This window comes from Bombus huntii, chromosome 3 (assembly GCF_024542735.1).
Source record: "Bombus huntii isolate Logan2020A chromosome 3, iyBomHunt1.1, whole genome shotgun sequence".
Lineage (NCBI taxonomy): Eukaryota > Metazoa > Arthropoda > Insecta > Hymenoptera > Apidae > Bombus > Bombus huntii.
Window position 1 is genome coordinate 9417457 of NC_066240.1, and position 14781 is coordinate 9432237.

Genomic DNA, 14781 nt, shown 5'->3' on the forward strand with positions numbered 1-14781 from the left:
AATTTTATGAATTTTCGATAACACTGAAACGCATGAATCTTATTAGTATTTCTAACGTTAATTAAACATTTCTAATGAATGTTAATATTTGATAACATCACGCACTTCGAAATATATCAACTCACTTTTATTAAAAGAGGACGATAAAGAAATGCAAGCTTACATATTCTATCCAAATACTTAGACAGCACTCGCATAATGTTAGGTTTGCAAATTATCGATAATAATCGCTGAGTTGTAACGGGCCATTTGCACATATATCGAATTTTATACACTCTCGAAAATGGCACTTCTACGATAATTCGACTTTACAACAAATATTTCATATTCAATAGCATATACTTAATCTATTTGTCCTCCTTATCGTAATAGTTATTCCCACAACACAGTCATATTATTATATCTAACACAGAACATTGCTCGTCTCTCAATTCAAACGTTTCATAATTCAAAACAAATATCTAACTGGACACAGTGCCACCATGTTCTTCACAAAACGCGCGAATTCAAAACTCGATAGTATAAACAGCATACGCATATACGTAAACAGTTCGAATGAAAGGTTAGTTTGTAACGTATCAAGAATATAAAGCAGTACCTGTATACATATATTCAGGTGATTCTTCTGCGTTGCCGGGCATATCGCAGTTATTCGTCTCTTTTGACTGAACTATCCCTTTTTACCGTGAAGTAAAACAAATACATATATGCGGTAGCATCGAGAAGAGATCGTAGCACGTCGCGTCGTTCACCCCTGACACGACCACGTGACCCGAATGGCGTCGACAGCGAGTGCGACGGCCCTGAATGCCGAGCGAGACGGTGGTGCACGAAACGTGCCGATGCCGGCCGACTACGCACGAGGGCGTCGCGAAGGCAACCACGTTTTCTACCCTCGGTTTCAGTCTGTCGTGGTGTGTCCTGTCGGCCGGCTGGTGCGGTAGTACACGCGCCCTTCTCTCGTTCTCTCCCTCCTCCGTTCGTCACTCTTTCTCTGATCGGTGTTTTCTATCGGTTATATACACTCGCGTGATTTTAATCTGCGCGCGCCAAATTGTCGTTGCTCCCGTGCAACGTTCGCGGCGAGGAGGGAGGTTATTCGATGGAGGCACGGGGTCCAGTGGGAAGCCGGCGAACAGTGTTGTGAGTTCATTTTCATGTGAGCGCGAAGCGTTTACGGTTTCGGCTCGATTTTACCGCGTGCTCCAATCGACGACCGGATTGACATCGAGAGGACCGTCCAACGGCGCGGATTTCATCGTCTCGTGACCACTGCAACGGACATGCATCCGGAGAAACGCCGTACCGCGGACCGATAAACGTGGCTGGCAGTTGACTCGATGCAGAGGGACGCTAAGGTAAGAGTTCAATGTACGACAACGGCACCGTTGGCACGCGAGAAACTTCGCCTCGGAAAAATAAACCTCGTCGGATAAGGTTCGAAATGTATTTCGTTCGCTATGATCGGTTGGTACACCTTACCCGCCTATTCTGTCAACCGTTCCCCCTCCCCCTTCACGCGAATCGTCTCGCGCACACTTCGACCGTCGATCCTTCGTGTTTTATACGCGGACGCCGCCTCGTGACACGGTCGCAGCGCGTTACTTTCAACGAAGATTAATTTCCGCGGTATACCACGAGTGTGTTTCTAGATGTCCCCGTTGCTACGCAATTTCGATGCGTTCAATGACACGACGTCACGTTCCTATTGTTTTAATTGGCTAAACTGATCGATTGAAACTTTTATAGCTATATATGTATACGATTCTTTCGTTAGGCGACGAGAGCAAATATGTCTTATTTGGAATGTCTTGTTTTCAATTAAGTTTCGGGGTTATCTTTAGATTCGTTGAAATTATGAAAACATGTAGCTATTAGTAGTGTAACGATCGTCGACGTCGTGTAATATCGTTTGTATACATTTACGAGGCGAGCCGTAAATATAAACAGAAGTTGAGAATTTCAAAATACACTTGGATCATTTATTTAATCTTTTCACGCTACACGTCTATCGTAAATTATTTGACAGATATATGTGCATTGCAAGTATAGGCGTATATGCAGCTTCTTAATTCGATTTGTAAACAGTTTCATTTAGCTACAGACGGAAATGATAAGAAACACGTAGTAGAAACAAAATGCGATATCTATTACGATAATCTGCTTGAATGTTATATACGATAATATTTGTTTTCACGTGACATTGTGTTTGGTTTATGTATGTTTCAACTTTCATATAGGCAATCAAAATGCAACGATTATCCAATATAAGTTTCAAGCTTTAATATTTAATATTTAAATCTTTTTTAATTCTTTTCAATGTATGATCTTTCTATTAGAAAACATAAAATTCTTAAAATAAATATAGAGATAACAAAATAAAATTAAAATAAAAATGAGTAACCAGACTTCAATTTGAAATTTAATACTGTCGTTGTAAGCTGGACACCAGACTAGAAATGTATGTTCGTTGAATAAATTAAACCATTCTTTATACATGATCACTTTGAATATAATCACATCCAGTGGTTAATTTCAGTGGTTAGTTAAATATCATCAAATTGGGAGTAATTTATCATGACTATGTTAACGCATTTTCGGATTAACGCGTTTTAACAGCAGCCCTTTATAGTAAAAATTAAATTTAATATTCCCATATGCCAGTAAAATATGTACTTAAGTAGAACAAACTGAACCATCCTGTATACGTGAGCATATCCAATGTAAACACGTGTGTTGTAGTTAATTAGGAATCATTAAATTGAGGACGATTTATCGTAGCTATCTAGTTTCCGGGTTGATATGCTTTAACAGGCCCGAAAAAAGGGTGGTGTTTATTAATTGGAGCCACGAATAGATAAAGAATGTGTGTGCTACGTATTTAACGAGACGCTGCGTGTCTTTCTTCGTGCTGGCGTTGAAAAGGGCAAAAATAGCGCTGGAGGCGTGTAATTTATTTGCCTGTATGTACATAACGATACGGCAAAGAAAACACAAAGAAAAAACGATGAAAGGGAAGAGCGTAGTCAATGTATCATTGAACAGAGTAAAGAAGAAATTAAAATTTCGCCGTAGGAACTTCTCATTCTATGTAACTTTCTGTGAAATACGCGGAAAGTGTGAGATCGTTCTTTATTTTCGTGCGAAGATTTCATGATCATTTTTTATGTAAAAAGTATAAAGGTAAATAAAACTCGTGTTTCATTTTGTTTTCTTTATGTGGTAAGGTGAGAGGCTCGAAAAACATTGTTATTATATAGCGCGAACAGACGGGGTGTAAAACAGTGCGGGGATGGATTGTAATAATACAGGGGGATAGATTAAACGGTTCTAGAAGTGGTTTGGTGGAAGTAACACGCGGGCATTACTGGGCAGAGAAGAAACGATATAATGGAAGACGAAACGTAATTCAGCACGAAGTAACTTTTATGGGATCGTAACGGGCCGAAGAAGAAGATATATTGATAAGTGAAACGAATGAACTTTTTATTCGTCGGATTACGGACCCCTGAAGAAGGGACGTGATAACGATAAAGCGAATGGAATACATTCCTTCAAGAGGTAGTAAGATGTAGTAGGTTGTAGCAGGGTGCGCTATTCTCTCTAACACCCTAAGAAAACTTATTCTTGGGGTGGAAGATATATCTCTGTATGAAGAGGCAAGTTGTTGAATAACAAAACGGAGAGAGAATTTGTCAAACGGTGAATTATGATTCGTAACAATGGAGTAATAACGTCCAATTCGAATATAATCGTCATACTTTGCGGTTAGTACAAAGGAGAACTTAAAACGTATCTAAATGAAGTTACTCTCGTTGTGGTATTTTGCATAAAGCACGAGTAGGCAAGCTTTGAACGAAATTTTCGCACAAATTGTTTTTCAAGGGTTGGTCCGCGCCTGCATAAAGCAGTCTAATTAAGTACACTGATAAAATTTAGCGAAGGATGGTCGGGAGATAATGAAGTTGCTTCTGTATCGTGGAAATTTGAAAATCTCATTTGTACCAGCAAAGAACGTTCGAACCTTCGTTGTCCGTTTCATTCACTGTTCTTCCTTGTAACTTGCTTTTTCATCGCCACCCGTTTTACAAAAGGTCTGTCTCCTAAGCATTGATCAAACTTTCAAAAGTTCTGTTCATCCGTTTCTCAAGTTTGTGCATAGGAGGTCGCTCGTATCGGGGACTGCAGAGAGATCCGTAGGTTAATATGTTCTTTCACGACAAGGCTCGTGTTGAAACAATAAATGCACGAAACGCCGCAATAACAAACTATCCTTGATGGGGAAATTTAAATATTCAATTTAAAAGAAGTTAATCTCCTTGCAAGAATATTTCCTCGTGGCTCGACTTCGATCACATTCTTGTCCACTTCGTCGACTGCTTCTATTTTTGCACTGAAATATCGTTATTACTCATCCACTCCTCTTCTTTTTTTCTACAAGCTCGTATTGGGAGTTCTCAAAATTGAGGCATAAGCGCTCTGTAAACATGCTTCGATGTTTTCATGTTTTGAACGCGGTCGCTGGCGGAACGATGATGCCGTTAACACGTTCTCCTCGAATGTTGAAAGCACTGTTTATATTCGGTAAAGGAAACAAAAGCACATTGTAACTGCGCACGTTAACAGTAATACAGCTGTGATATTCTACTCGTTCTGATATATCGCTTATTCCAAAAATATGATATTACAAGATAAATTTAAAAAATGCACACCCGCAGCAGATTGCTCGATATTAAATTGGTAAATATAGATAGCTAAACAAAAATAAATTAAATACACCGTTCAAAGGAATGAAGGAGGTAGGGCGAATATTAGCTTACCGATGCTTTGGATCTCTTGTTGCGGAATATCATGGACTTGGTGTGATTTATCAATAAATCCACTACTAGTGTGAAAAAACTGTATTTTGTAATTTATTGCGCGATCCGTGAGAGCCGAAGAATTTATCACAGACCGAGCTGGAAAATTTAAAGTACTTTTAAAAACTGTCATATATATGTCATACGAATAAAGAAAGGTATGTTGCTATTTAGATGATCAAAACTTAATGGACAACATATAATGATTACGTCGTACGATTGAAGTATAGGTACATTTAATATAATGTAGATAGAAGACATTTCTTCTTACTCCGAAGAAATATTTATTGGGACGGAAGAAAAATTGAGCCAGGAAAGATAAAGGATTGTTACCCCACGCATTTTGTGTTTCGGAAACGATGCTACGATTTGTCACGTGAAACGATCTTGAGTCTGCTGTGTGGTGTTCTTCATGCAACACAACAGACAAGAATTTATCGAATTCGAATCCAATGATTGACGAGGAACTCGCGTGTTGGAACTATGATCTCTTCTTATCTTGCGAGAAATGGTACGGTACAAAGTAAACGGAGACATAAGTAATCTATACGAAAACGAAGATTGTTTATTGCATGGTATATAAAATGTAAATCATCAATATAATTCTGGATTGACGGAAGAAAATTTTATACGGATGTAATCGAGTTTCTGATTGAAGAGCACACGGTGGAACAAAAAGCTGATGATAAGAAATACCTAATACATGCAAACACATGTATATATTTAAATTGAGTAGAGTTAAATTTATGAACGCGGCGACACATTTTCAGAAGAACAATTTCACGTAGATCCCATGGGAGACGTGTAATCTTAGCAAAGATGATAGAAGCGAGAGCCCCGCTTTGGTCGTTCAAAGAGACACGAAGTAAAACAAGAATGTTACTTTTAATCATGTAATGTTGTTGATGTGTTACTGAATCATATATTTCTTCATCGATTAACAATTTATTCAGAGGAGAATGAGATACATATTGGAGTGGCAAATGAAATAGGTATCTATTAAATAATCATAGGTTATGAAATAAGTAAGTAAGTAAGGTTGAAATATAAATGTAAAAAATCCAGTGGTTTTGCGAAACTTCAACTAGAAAAAAAATTGGTAAAAAATATATAGAAATGACAGCCCACACTAGATTAAAGGTCTGATTTTTTAATTCCAAATTTAAAGTTGAAATTTAAAAGGCAAAGTGATGATTTTATTACTTGGAAATCGCCGATAGAAAAAGAATGGGTCAATCGGATTGGTGGACTGAGATTCCAACTCGAATCTTTCGCAAGTCTGTCCAGTGTTCTAATAATTGAGTTCTCTAAGCCACCGATCAATTCCTTTTTGTTACCTTTGATATTAAAGAATTGATCCTTCTGAGGTCATTCCGGGTGATGTTCAAAATTTAATGTTAAAAAGATTACATGGAACGAGTTGCAGATAACAAGTTATGTCATCTTCTCCTATAATTAATTGGGAGATCACGGAAAATGATAGCGGGACATATAAGTGACAAATACTTCAACGAGAACCGTAAATTTGAAGTATGCGAGTTTTATACGTCAAATAGAGTTTGCGAGTGGTGATATTTTTTCGTGACGCGAAAGGGGAGAGATCGTGGCATGGAAACGCACATAAACGTGACAAGGTATAGATTCAAATTTAACCAAAAAGGACCAAAAATACTTCCCCCGGGGCAAACTACGTTTTACATAACGAGAATCGAACGTTCCTTGTTTACCTATATCTGTTTCAAAACATACGCCTGGTCGAACCAAATATTTTTAGTATCTGATATTTATGCATATTCACTAGCACTTTACATAATAATTTACACTTTTTATTGAAAAGATGCATTTCGTTATTTAATATTTCATTCTACGATGTTTCAAATTCGCGGTTAATTCGCTTCCCAGATTTGGATTTAGAATGAAATTGACAGATTTTATTCTAGAAATCCTTTTATAGAAATTATTAAATGGTTATATTTTAAAATTTGTCGATGAAGACGAATCTTGAATGAAAGAGCGAAGGATGAGAGGGAAAAAAAGAACAGAAAGAAAGGGAAGGATGGAGAAAATGAGGGCGTATAATGTCTGCTTGAGGTAAAATTTTTATATCCTACCACAGCACTACTTAACTCTAAATGTTGTTTTACTATAATTCATTAAAGACCTCTACCATAGCTTTTACCATAAATATTCTTACTTCGCTTGAATTCTTTACAAATTTCTAACCATATATTTCCATAATTCTTAAAATTAAAATAATATCATCGAAAACGTTATATTAGAAAAATTCGAAAGGATTACTGCAACGGAGTAAGCGATATTTGCTATTCGATTTTCCAGAAGGAACCCGATAAGACCGAGCGCACTTTTACCTGCTTTTGTGTAAATGGGAGAGGGAAGATTTATAGAAATCCGTCGTTAGAGTTAACTTATTTATCGGACAAGAAATGCAATGAAAATCGTGACAGAGATACCACCATATTAGAGAATAAATTCGAATTTCACAGATTTAACGGTTTACAGAAGCTCACACGGAAAAGCTTCCACTTTCCAAATAAGATAAATAAGATTAGAAAGACACGAAACGGAAAGTTGGTAACGAAATGGACCGTGAGCACCAATAGCACCGGAGACCATTGGATAACTCGGTCCCTGGATCGAAAACTAAAATCAAAATATCGTCTTTTCGTCGAGAGAAGAATAGAGCTCGAATCCCATGGTATTTGATTGTTCACGGGAGGACTGACCCGAGGCGGAAGAAGTGGTATATTTCAGAGACTGGCGTCGTGTCAGCTCGATTGCACCGTCGATTTTTGGCGTGAGATGGAAAATTGAAAAACCCCTGGCCCGCTTCGAACCATGCCATCCATTCAACCAATCGACTTTCAATCCTCTCTTCTTATCTTACAGATAAGAGAAGGAAAGAAGAAAAGAAGAGAAGAGAGCAACGCTTTTGTGAAGCGTTTTCTCCCTTCTCTCGAAACAAATTGAATTTTGCTAGAGTCCAAGAGAATGAGAAAAAATGGAAAAAGGGTTGCGGAGAGCGTGTGCTAGAGTGAAATAGAGTCACGATTTATTTTTACCTCGGACGCAGCACCGGAAGGTACTGTTTTTTTACTCGATGTAGAAGGTCTCGGGTATCGCTGAGAGCTTTCCAAGTACAGGAAAGAAACCAGAGGGAAAGGGAAAGGAAGACAGATCCTCGAAGAGATAGAAAGGAAAACTAGAGGCGCCGTGACTCCGGAAGAAAGTTCAAAGTGCACCTCCTCGTCTTATCCTCGAGAAGCGTTACGCCGCTTTACCGCATCTAGGCTGTGCCCGTTGTTTGGTACGGAGCTTCTAAAAGTTACGTATGACGAGAGGTTGCCCCTTTGAGCTCGTCAAGCTTCGTGCTCGTGAAAATTACAAGCTGCATCGTAACGAGCACGATCTTCAAATACGGCTATGAAACTGCCTTTGATGTACGGGAACGTATGTACCGATGAATGCGCTATCTTTCTTTTCGAATTGGCGTCTCACTTTGGATTCTGCAAATCGGGACGACGTAGTTTCGTGTATTGTTCGGAAAGTTTTAATTATGTTCTTCAAAGAGACGCGTGCTTCTTTCGTTTCAGTTATCGATCATTGGTTTTTTAAGTGTATTTTGTTTCCTAAGTTACATTTAATTTTAGTTAGTATAGATTTTTATTTGACGTAAAATGGATCGAATTCTATTATCCTGTCAAGAAGTAAGAAAGAAAAAAGTAATTGGTCCTAATCATAATCGAGTTAGGGTCAAGCATTGTGAACAAGATTTCACAATTATCTGATTATGAGAAGATCTTGAGAGAGTTCTAACGAGGTACAAAATGATCAAATGCTTGCCGACCTGTAATTTTGTTACTTCCGGAGACTCGTTTGCGGTAGTTGAAGAGCTCTTCGACAAGAACGAGCTTTTTAAGTAATAAGTGACTTAATATATTTTGTCGATGTTGATTGTTTGTAATTTTTTATTATACACGAGGAAAGTGGAATTTTCAATGCTAAAAGGGAGCATTAATTATTTCGAACATCCAATTATCATTTAGTCAGTTCAGTTTACTATTGTATCATTCGTTAATGTTAATTTAATTCAACGTAATAACGTAATATACGGAGATATGTTATATTAGCAATATCGAAATTAAATTTGCTTTTGTTGATATTCGATTAAATCTTAGTAATTAATGCTTATTTTACCAAAGGATGGTATGAAGCTTAACGCGTCGAATCTCATCACGTTATTGTATTTGTATTTGTTTTTAACGCTAGAGCTTTACAGAACCGTACCCACCTCGAACGGAATACCGAAGAATCTTAATGAACTTGTGACGCGTTAATCGCGCGAATTGAAATTTACGACTGCAAACACGGTGGATGATTAATCGCGAGTATTATCATAGACGGTTCGCTGTGAAATATTAACGTAACACGACGTAGGCTTTACATTATGCTAACTGGAGCTTTACCTTCTAAAATATTCCCTGTAGTATCCATATCGGGATATCTGTATCGTGAATCGTTTGTTTTGTCACGTATTTCGAATCATATTCTACAGATTATTTGTTATGTTATCCTCTGCCCATGGTATTCCCAAATAAACCTAAAACCTAGAAAACCTAAATAAAAACCTAAAAAAACCGGATGGCGAACAAACTTATTACATAACCTAATATCTATCAATCTTTCTAAAATTACGTTTTCGTTACAAAGCAAAATTCCTGTGATTTTTTACTATATCATAGTTCATTTTTTTTTCTTAGAAAATTGATTAAACTTTTGCGATTTTCAAAGACCCTATTGGATCTTTCGAATGAGCTTCAAAGAAAGAAACGTAATCGAAGATTGAATCGGAGGCAAAAAGAACGCTTTAAGCGAAACTGGATGACAATAAAATCACGGAGAAAGTTAGAAATTAAATCTCCGACCGAGTTCACGTAGTTGCACATTTTTATGTATATTTGAATGTATGAAGTAAAGCGGTCATAAAGTTTTGCATATTAATCTTTAGGATTCTTATTTTTCGTATGTCTCCCTAAAATAGGCAGATCCTCTTCTACAGTTCACGTATACGGAAATAAGCAAAAACGTTGGAAACAGGCAGCATAATGTGCTCCTAGTTTAAAGCGGAACATGTAAATCAAGTGGAGCTTTCGTGCGGTGAGGACGATGTTCGTTGTAACGAATTTAATTTAATAAGTTTCTTTGGTCATGAAGTAAACGTGTAAATAAGTCGTGCGAGAATGGCTGGTTATTTGAATTATGTATAAACCTTTTGCTTCCTCTTTTGTTTCCGTGATACTGTATGCGCTCTGAAAGAAATGTGACTTAATATTTTATAATTAAAACACATGCAGAGAATAATTTATCATTATATTCAAAGTTTGAAGCAATTAGTAGGTAAGTTCGTTGAATATTGAAGTAACTTGCAAAACCTTTAATCTCCGCGTTTTTCCGTTCAATTTTCTGTAGTGTAGCCACCCTGCTTCGTTTTGCAAGAGAAGAAAATCAAGAACACTTTAGAAAATACATCCGACTTACGACAGCGGAAGAAAATATAAAACGAGGAAAAGCATTACTCTCGCTTGTGTTAGAATGAGTATTTCACGGGCCGTTATGTTCGTTTACCGTTTTCATCTCGTAAATTATTTCTTGGCATCGATCGCTCTAATGGTCACGCTACACTGAAACCTATTAATTTGCAAATTAGATGCAAAATGAATTATTGATCGAGATTCCGTAGCTACGCTGGAAAGGAGATCGCCGTTGATGCGTTTCGCCCGCAACTTGTTAATTTGGTATGTGTAAAGCATGGATTTTCGAAAATCGCCAAGTTTATTATTATCGATGAATCATATATTACGAAACTATAAGTCAATAATTGCTTCAAGAGAAAATCTGTTTCATGTTGGTATTGGATCATTCGATGAAGAGAACATTATGGTTCTCGTTTCAAGTTGAAGACAAAATTTTAAAATTCATGTTATTTTAAGATATAACCGTCCTTGGTATAGATAACTACTCTTTAATCGTGGCTAATTTGTTTTAAAATATCTATCAGGTATACGTATATCTCGTAATCTTTATTTATGCAAATGTTATGCATATAGTATCCTCGCAACACTGTATCTCTTTCAGAAAATGTATTTGAAACAGAATGTAGGTTATATATCTCATAGTCAGTGCAAAAATTGCATTCGATTAGTTTGTCTGTGCGAAATCCACATAATATCCTGATATGTCATCGATGTATGAATTAATTATTAATACAACGTGGAATATATAAATTTATAATTAGCGAGAAACAGATACTAGCGCTGTTTATTTCGTTACCAATCATTAGCGTGTTCTGGTATTACGAACTTTTCTATCGCGATAGAATGTATTTTGAGAAGTGGCTATTTTTAAGAATAATACTTGCTTGAAAATTCATAATACGCGATGAAACCTAGTAAAAGATAATAGTCTAGCGGAGCGTGTAAAACAGAACGAATATACCATAAAAGGGCATAATATTAAAAACATAACTGCCAGAGTGGCTCTTTTATTCATTACTTTCCTTCCTTAAATCGCTATGGATCTGATGTTACTCTTCAAATCACCTCGTTTTTCCACAACTTTTCTTCTTTTCAAAGCCTCTGAAACACCTGGCATGTTCCATGCCTAGCAACATACGTTGTTCTTTCCTCGCGCCATTCATCCTTCTTTTATATGCGAGATTCCATGGTATACATCGAGCTCATAGACTTTCTTAGTATTTAATAGTAATGATAAAAATAAGCAGGAATTTCCCCGAAGGTATTTAAAAATGTCCATTTAGGAATGTTTGACTCTCGGAGCTATCGATAAATTTGCATTTTAGAGCATCGAGATTCCAGGGAGACGAAAGAGGCGGGGACACCGTAGAACCATTGAGACATTTGGAGCATTAACAGGGCGGCATATAATCATACTCAGCCTAAAACCATCCTATAACGGTTTAACGATCCTATCCTGCCGCAATCTTTTTCTCGAATACGCGTTCGTATACATTTGCATAGTTACGCCTTGAAATATCGAAATCGCCTTTCACCGAAACTGACGTTTCCGTTCGACGCAACACGTAGACAAGGGCCACGTGACACATCGATTTACGAAACAAGCGATTTACCTTTGTCCGACTCTGCCCTTACAAGGGATTATGCTTTCAATATCGATAGTTCATCGATGGCTGCGTTAGAATATCAAGAAACGTAGAATGGAACAAGATCGTGTAATAAGTTCGTCGATATTTCTTTAAAAGAGAGTGAAAGATTTTTATTTCTATATTATAAGATCTATTTTATCACAGATTTATACACTGTTTTGTCCTATTATCCTTATTGTTATTAATTATTCAGTAAATAAATTTTTAAAGTTGGGAAGATTGCACGGATTGTCGTGCGTTGAAACAGTATTGATGTTTTCGAGGTTGCATCGATAATGGTGTGGTTAGTAGCTCTTAGTTAATTCTACTTAGCAAGTAGAGTAGTTTAATGGTTCGTTGTTTGGAAGCATATCATGCGAGCTAAGTCAATGTTCACTTTAATATTCCGCGATATTGCGCTGTTAATAAATGCACAGCGTCAAAATTTGAATTAGATATAAACAACAACAATTTTTATTTAATTAAAATAATTACAAAAAATGCTCAGATACAATAAACCATAAAATGTTCAAAATTCAAGATCGTGCTTGGTTAACTGTCCTTCGAATTTCCCATTTTACGCTTTAGTTTTTGTTTTCAAAACGCTTCGATCTTCTATTATACATGAAACTTGCACAGCACAGTCTTTATAAAATTAAATAGACATTCTCAGGACGAGTTTAGGCACAATTTATACTTCCAACTAAGAAAGCCTTGCAATCGTTGTTGCAATTTATGTTATGGTCCACCTATGAGGTTTCACGACGTTAGGTGAGCACATAACGTATGGATTCGAGCGGCATTAAAATGGCAAATGAAACGCAGAAATATGCAAGAGGGTGAGAACAGATCGAAATAGCATGTTGTAATCGCGGGAGGAGAACGGCTCGCGACTGCAAAGGATTAAAGCAGAGAAAATATTGGCGAGCAGCGCACCAGTTCAACACTCGAGATGTTGCATCGAGAGTCGAGAAAATTATAAATAAACGAACGCTCGTACGGTCGCGGCAGGGGAGGCCTTGGAAGTATAAAAACGGATAAATCGATGTGCAAAAATTGTTCCACGTCGATTTGAAAAGCCATGGCCATGAGATCGTTTGGGTTCAAGATCAATCTCACTTTCGATATTGGTCGCGATCGTTGCACAAATCGACGTCGCGATGCCAGTTTCCGCTGCTTTTACGATCGATGCACTAAACGCATCTGCGAGATGATTTGCAAACGAGCTCGTAAAATTTATCGTTATCCTACTTTTTTTGTGACGTTATAGGGAACGTACGAGGGAACTGCGCTCGTTTTCCGATCGTATAAATTATAATTTTGCAGCTTTTCCGAATTATTATTACCCTCTTGCGATTGCATCATGTGAATGATAGGGAAATACACGTGTGTCGCACGCGCATTCTCCTGCAACACGTGCAAGTTCGAGTTACCGATCTATTGATTTGGAAAATTGTAGCGATTTGAGAATAGTCGATTTTATATATTTACTATTTAGAGTGAAGTTTATAATGTAGTCGTAGGAACCTGTTTGTATTTCTCTCTCTTTATTGACACGTGTCCTACCCTCTTTCAATTAAAGCGCAGTGAAATTGATATTATTGATAATGTTTGAACATTTTCATTTATTTGTAATATGGTTTATTATTCCGTGAAAATTCTTCAAAATAGATAGCAGTGAGAATTAATAATAGATAATTGTGCGGTGATGTGGAGTAGAAGATATTCCACCGTATTTGGAAATGAATTCATCGCCTTTAATTATTATTTCACGTTGCTGTCAACGCTTTACTGCAGTGGCGCGTGTTTTAATAGCGTATCTGCTTTCGTGTTCGCAATTTAACCGCATTTCCTCTAAAAAGGAGAACCGTGTAACGTTCTTTGGTCTTGTTTTACGTAATTCGACGATATTTTCATCGAGACCGAAAAACATTTGTCCTTCCGAAGGGAAACTTTGTTCTTTCGTATTTTACATGTAGTTGGTTTGCTGGATGAGCGAGGCGTCTAAAATTACATTAATAAAAAAAAAAGAACATTTCATATATTACAACCTAACAATTTAGTAATTTTCTATTTCAAAATTTCTACTTTAAACCAAATTTCAGGAGAATTTAATTTTCTTATTTGTCACTCTTTCAACAAACAGACGATATCCTTTTTCATTTATATCCTCGCCAGAAACATAAAATATTTGGGAACAGCAATGCATTAGACAAAAAATGTGAAAAGTTGCTCTATAAGAGGTCGATGTTTCTTACCCTTTCTCACGAGATATTCCGACATCTCCTCGCGGAATTCTGCTATTTGCTGTCAATCAGAATCACTCAAGTGTCAGATGAGTACACTTTGATCCTGACAGGAATACCTTTTCATGGTATTTCGTACGTCTATTATCGACATTTTCACAACGATTCTCCCTCGGAAAAGAACGTCTTTCTGGTCGTGAAGAAACGTTTTGAGAGAGAGTCTCAAGCATGCTTCTTCGCATTCCTTCTGACGAACGACCTTATTACCGGGCCTTAATAAGCCCTGTCAGCGAGGTCACGTTCACGTGCACACAGGGCCGAGATTTAAGATGTGAACCTTGGAATTTATGTGCAAACGATGCGGCCTGGTGTTGAATTATTGGCGCGTTGCCTTCGACAGCTTTTGAGAGACCGAGAAATATGCACGGGCTCCAAGAAATCGTGGAATCGCCAGTTTTGATAGGTCTCCAGGTTAGATTAGAAAGCAAAGATAAAG

General features: G+C 37.2%; 1 protein-coding gene across 3 annotated transcripts in view; it reads left to right on the top strand.

The window, feature by feature from the left end:
• Positions 1-602: 602 nt before the first annotated feature.
• Positions 603-14781, top strand: part of LOC126863720 (small conductance calcium-activated potassium channel protein) — a 235982-nt gene continuing 221803 nt past the window's right edge. For all 3 annotated transcript variants that reach the window (XM_050614155.1, XM_050614156.1, XM_050614157.1), the window contains exon 1: positions 603-1358. The gene's annotated coding sequence lies outside the window, so the exon portion shown is untranslated. The remainder of the gene's footprint in view (positions 1359-14781) is intronic.